Genomic DNA, 6,502 nt, shown 5'->3' on the forward strand with positions numbered 1-6,502 from the left:
GTAACTAAGAGGAGTTGCTAATTGAAAGTAGAAAATGCTAACTCCAATGCAATAACCATATAGTAATTTTGACTTTCCACGCTTGCTATATAGTAACTAATATCGTACGGCATGGGGAGCTCTTCAAAAAGTCCATTCGTTCTTTATCCTCACCCTTGAAGAAATTGGCTTTGATCTATTTTCTTGCAGTAACCATATGAGAAAATCCTCAAAAGCTCCATTGATTCTATACACTCACCATATAAGAAAGGGGCTTTGACGTATTTTCCTTATAGAAACCATGTATTCTTTAAAATTTGTTTAAATCCTAAGTTTCTTTTGAGGATTTCATGGTTTCTCCTTATGTGAAATAGTAGCACAACTCTCTTTCATCATCTTAAACAAAATTTACTTGATTATTATTGTTGAACTTGCAATTTCAAGTACTACAATATTTTCTTGTAACAAAGGAAACTCATAATAATTTAATAATCTTTATGTTTGGAGTTGAATGCTATAATTTATAATTAGTTCTCACTTTGACTATAAAGGTTTTTGAAAGGAACGTAAAAATGGTGTAAACCGACCAAACAGATCACCAAGGAGGATGATTGGCCTTAAAACCCGCACCCCTTGCAATCTATTTCTATTTCTTGATAACTCACACTAAGTGCATCAAGTCCAAGAGCTCCTTAGAACAAAGCCCATTTAACCCTAAGCGTCACCCATTCTTTTCCACTAACCTTGTGGCTCTCCATAAAGCTAGGGCCTAACTTAAGCATCAACTTGAAAATTTAACTAGTTTTTTGAATGCAAGGTCTTTCTTTTTATCATCTTGCGCGCGCGCGCGCACACACACACACACACACACACACATATAACAAATGGTTTTGGTGCTTTTTAAAAGTTCTTTTGGTGATATCATCATTGATGCCATCATCCAGTGACCTAGTCCCTCTTTTGAAAAATCAAAGTATCCTTGATTGGCATAAAATCAATCAACCAAATCTTCTAGCAATGGTTCTAGGAACTAGCACAATGCAATAAGAAAGAGAAAAATGATGAAAACAACCGATCTAAATGCATCTCCTTTGCACTTTGAATATGACTTTTTTCTCTTGTCTAATATACACTTAAGGCACTCCATAGAATAGGCGTACATTACATATCCTTATTATGTCTCATGCTCTTATGGGAAGAAAATCAACATTTACTCCACAAAGACAAAATCAAGAACACTCTTAGATCCTAACCCTATGTCAATTGTATAGTAAGTGTCTCATCTACAAAGAATGGAATTGTTTGTGTAGTCACATACTTAACGTTAAGAATAAACATTCTAGTCCCTATTGGGTCTACACCCATCTTAATAGTAGGAATCTTTCCAGATTCCTACTAATTCCCAGAGCTCGTGACACGCATCGTCCCCAAACGTCTTTCCATGGCTGTCAGCTACGTGTGTTCCCTCTCTCTCCACAGACACCGTGTCTTTTTGGCACACCTACTCTCTCTCCTGCTCCAATAGCAACGACGGCACCCACTCCTCAACATCATCAGCGCGTCAAAACAATCTCTCTCTCTCTCTCTCTCTCTCTCTCTCTCTCTCTCTCTCCATATTCACCTTGGGGTTCAGCCCTCGTCATCGACACGTTATCATGTCCCATATCTTCCCTCGCTCCATGGCCACGCCTTGCTACTGCAAACTGCAAGGGAGCACTCAATGCTGTCACAACAACAACAACAACAATCGGTCCAAGGAGAAGGAAGTTTACAAAGGTAAAAAGAAACTCTCCCTTGAAGAGCTAGAAGCTTTTCGTAAGGACCACAAATTCTTTAAGTGTGGGGAGCAAGGACATGGCTATCGTTCTTGTCCCAAAATAAATGCCTGCAATGAGACTCCTAGAGCTTCCATGATCCAAGCTCCAAAAGAGGATGTCCATTGGAAAGGATCACCTCTCTCCTATGCTTGGGAAAAGGTAAGGGAGCATGATGCCTTCATCCCATTTGACCCTGGCTCTACTCACAATTTCATATCCCGAAGTTGGCCACCAAATTAGGCATTCAAGCTCATGAGATGGGAGATGTTGTTGTAGCCGATGGAGCCTTCAAGGGGCAAGAAGCCACAATTATTCTCTTGATTGGGAAATTGAGGCTTCATGCCCAAGGATATGTTGACAGTTTTTTACCAAATAAGCGCTTTTGAATTAAGTAGGAAGCAACTGATTACATCGACTTACCCAAGGAAGGGGTAAAGGGATAAAAGCAATAATTACAAGGACTGTAATATCCATAAGCACTTGCAAGTGCAAACCATAGAAAGAGATTACGAATTATCAATCTTTGCTTGAAGGCGAGCCACAAAGGCCCTGGCTTCTTCGAACTTCCTTGCAAACTCATGGATCTCTTCTGACTTGCCCTTCCGGGATGATTTTGCATCCTTGTTCCTTCATCCATTCAGGAATGGGAGATACATAGGCTCTAACACCTGTTTTGGAGTGGTTAATCTTGGAACCTGAAGCTGAGAAAAAAATGGTCAGAGCCTTCCAGAATTTTTTGAGTGAGCAGTCTTCATTCTTTAGCAACCCATTTGTGTCGTTTGCAAACTGGGAGAGGCATTGTTACTTGCTGGAATTAGGAAGAGAAATTCCTTGGATAAGTTTCTGTTGCATCCAACCCTTTACCAGACACTTCAGCCCATCCCCAGCTATTGCAAACAAAAGAGGGGCGAGAGGGCATCCTTGCCTGACTGACCTATTCAATTCAAAATCTTCAGAGAGCATGCCATTGATAACAACTTTGGCATGGGCATTCCCCAAGAGGGTTTGCACAAAGTTGACTAGATTCTTGCCAAAGCCCATGTGAGAAAGGCTATCCAGGATAAATGACCACTCCAACCTGTCATAAGCTTTGTCGTAGTCCACTTTTACAAAAACATAATCCTGATTAGATTCTTCAGCATACTCAATACCTTCCCACAAGGAGATGACAACTTCCAAAATTCTTCTACCTTTAATGAAGCCTTTCTGCTCTTCAACGATCCATTTTGCCAACTAAACAGAAATCCTGTTAGCTATTGCTTTGGCGAATATTTTGTATGCAACATTCAACATGGTCAAAGGCCTCCAGTTCCCCAAGTCCTCCTTAGATCCTCTTTTGTGAAGAAGTTTAATTACCCCTGTGTTGATAAGGTTAGGCAAGGCTTTAAACTTAACTGCTTCTTCCCACAAACTTGTAATAGACAGGGAGTTAGAACATCCTTAAAGCATTGAAAAAATTCTGCAGGTAATCCATCCAAGCCAGGAGTTTGATTGGGTTTAAGAGCCTCAATGGCTGAGAAGAGATTTGCTTCACTAATGGGGGAGTCAGTTAGAAGAGTGTCTTCCTATGGGATGACCTTCTTCCTGTAAGCCCAAATGATGGCCCTATTGGCTATAACTTCCTCAATGATGATCTCTTTGGGGCTGAAGAGTTTTTGAAAGTGTTCCTTGACAAACTGGAGGTTATCTTCTTGAGAGTGGGTTGTTCCCGATTCTGTGACCAGTCTCGGAACTCGCTCTCTGGACTATTATTTCTCAACATTATTTCTCAACTCATTCACCAACATTATTTCTCTTGACCTTGCACAACTTGACCAAGTTTGAGGAACCTGTCTTCCACAAAATCCACCATGTTAAAATCACCTACAAGGATTACTGGTCCTTGGACTGAGGCAATCACTTCCCAAACTTGAGCTCTATTGGTAGAGCTTCCTCCTGCATAGACTGAGATCAAAACGCAGTTGAGGGGATGAGGAAGGAGTATGGAACACCAGTATCGCGACCTACACACCGTGCTAAGTTGGGTGGCGAGTTCTTTCTTGAGACCGATGGCTGAGCCGCCTGAACCTCTAGCATGGGAAGAGGTAATCCAGACGAACTCAGTGTTAACTTCCTTCAGTCTCTTGACCAGGTCATTGCCATCAACTTTGATTTCTTGCAAATCAGGCTATGTTGACAATTGATATCATTTATGTTTTTTCTATCTTTATTGGATTATATGCTAAGTCAACTATCCTTTTGCTAGTTGATTTTTTTCTATCTAATGATTTTGCTTATAGTAATAGATTGCATTATTGTTGAGCCTGCCTTGCATCTCTCCGGAGTAATGGTAGAAACTTTACTTCCCAAAATATCCCTCAAACTTCAAAAATTCCCAAAATACCCTTGTATCTATTTTGGATGGATTCTTTACGATTTTTTAATCTTTATTCTTGTTTGACAATTGAGATCCGTTTTTTACCTCGCAAATAAGGAAAATATGTTTAAAAATTATGAAGCAATTCATTTCCAAAGCCTACATAACCAACTCAAATTCTAGGGTTAACATCATGTATGATAGGCAATCAATCTTCTTATGAAAAGCTACAAAAAAAATTATTTTTGAAGAATTTTACTCTCACAAGCAGGGGTATTTTGGGAATTTTGGAAGATTTGAAGGGCATAATGGGAATTTATGACAAAACATTGGGGTATTTAGAGGAATTTTTTAAATCCGAGGGGTAATTTGGGGATTTCTACAAATTAGAGGGTACTTTGGTAATTTTCTCCTTGTTCCACTGCGCACTTGGCCGGTGGACAAATGGAAAACCTGGTTTTTTCGAACGCAGGTTTTTTCCTCACTAACCCTGAGCGACCACTCTACAGAGAACCGACAGCCCGACAAACCTGCCCTGCCTTCACTCGCCATCTCTCCAGCGGTCCTGTACACGCGGTGTGTAGCGATCGAATGGAGTCTGGCGCTTGCCCCCGACTGGGATCTCTCCCTCTCTCTTCAAGCCTGCCATAAGCACCAGCCTCTGATAGGCTGCGAGGCTTATCTTGTTAGGTATGTTATTTTTCCTGTGTTTGCACGGTTTTTTAATTTATTTTCTGTTGTTTGTGTTTTGTTTCTTGTCTGAGAGCCACAGTAAAAGCGAGTGGGCTTACGGGCGCATAATTGTGAGGATGATGGCGGCCACAATGCAAAAATTCTTGACTCAAAGGAGGGTCAGATCATTCCACTCACCTGTTTGGTACGCGCTCATACTCCCAGCTCCATCCGACATTGCAACCGCTAGTAATTTTTGTAGGCGATGGCGCCAATCTAACTGGTTGTCATATGAGCTCCCAGTAAGGGATTGACATGTCGTATTCATCAATGCAAGATGTTGATGATTGTCAAAGTTGAAGGATGTGACCATTTGGTAGAACTGGTGCTCAACAGGTCAAGCCTTGGGGCGTCATCGGCTTAAGTACATGGTAGATTTACCAGGGTAATATTGTGCTGAAAATCATTGTTTTGAAGATTCCTAAAATCACTCAATGTTTGTTGGTTGTGCTTGGAGTTTTTAAACCGTCTCGACCTTTCAGAGCTATGCTTGGACTTCCTTCCTTGTGATCATGGATGCAAATTACAAGGCTGAAAATTCAGACTATCTAACAACTATTATGAAAATCTTGGATGTACAGTGAGGAGTTTGTCTCGTTTGCATATTGCTTCTCCATGGCTACAAGATAGGTCTTTTCAGGCCTGGCCTTTCAAGGTTAGGGTTGGCAAGTCTTTCCATCATGGATTCTTACTGGCATCTGGTTATCTATCTTAAACATTGCGCAAATTTTTGTTAGTTGCAGGCCAATACGGATGTTATCCTTGACATTTGGAATGGGCATAACAGACCAGTCCGTTGTTGCAATTGTATCAATTCACCAGACATAGTAGCTCCTGTGCAACATACGTGACCAGGTTGGTTGTTGTTTTCAAATTTCGTTTTTTGTGTGTGGAGCTGTGTTTTAGGTGCTTAGACTAGGATGCGAGTGTATTTTTGCATTTATTCTGTGATCCATTGTCTCTTTGAGTTCATTATATTAATAAATAGATTTCTTGTGAAGGTTTGTGCGTGTGTACGGTTGTATGTATGTGGATGGGCAGTTGATTTGTGCTTGGACACACTTGTGAGCATATTCTTGTCATATGTAGGTATTGATGACACTGTTTGCTACTATAAAGTCATTAAATTAGGTCGAAGACCCTTGCTAAGCAGAGGTGTGAGTGGCCTTGTAAGTGACATTGTTTTGGAGGTTAAAGGGTTACTAATAGTGATGCGGGCTTCACTTGCTACCCTTGCAATGTCTAATAGTGATGCGGGCTTCACTTGCTCACCAAGCTCGTCTAGATGCTGTCGAAGGCCGAGTACAAGCAAGGTAAACAACTACAAAAGCTTTGGATTGAGCTTTGCATATATTTTTTGGGTGTTATAACTTATTTCAACAGATCATGGGCTGAAAAGTGGATCAGTTAACTAAAGTACCAAGGAAAGCTTATATGAATCCAATCTTGAAAGTTAATTTGAACATCGAGATGTACTTATGTATGGAGTAGCAAATGTATTGCATAAGTGTGTAAGCTATCTGTAATTTATAACTTGGTGGTAATGATTGGAAAGGGACGTGATGGTTGCAGACAATGGCCTTACTGGCATATTATTTGGGCATGAGAACAAGAGCCA

The 6,502-nt window shown here is 40.6% G+C and overlaps 1 long non-coding RNA gene across 1 annotated transcript; it reads left to right on the top strand.

The window, feature by feature from the left end:
* The first annotated feature begins 5,011 nt into the window (after nt 1-5,011).
* On the top strand, nt 5,012-6,191 carry LOC147424961 (uncharacterized). Its single transcript, XR_015186453.1, has 3 exons — nt 5,012-5,269; nt 5,466-5,539; nt 5,622-6,191. It is a non-coding gene; the product is annotated as an uncharacterized LOC147424961 (long non-coding RNA).
* The last annotated feature ends 311 nt before the right edge of the window (nt 6,192-6,502 follow it).

The sequence above is a fragment of the Adiantum capillus-veneris genome, chromosome 25 (assembly GCF_014529385.1).
Source record: "Adiantum capillus-veneris isolate H3 chromosome 25, ASM1452938v2, whole genome shotgun sequence".
NCBI classification, from domain to species: Eukaryota; Viridiplantae; Streptophyta; class Polypodiopsida; order Polypodiales; family Pteridaceae; genus Adiantum; species Adiantum capillus-veneris.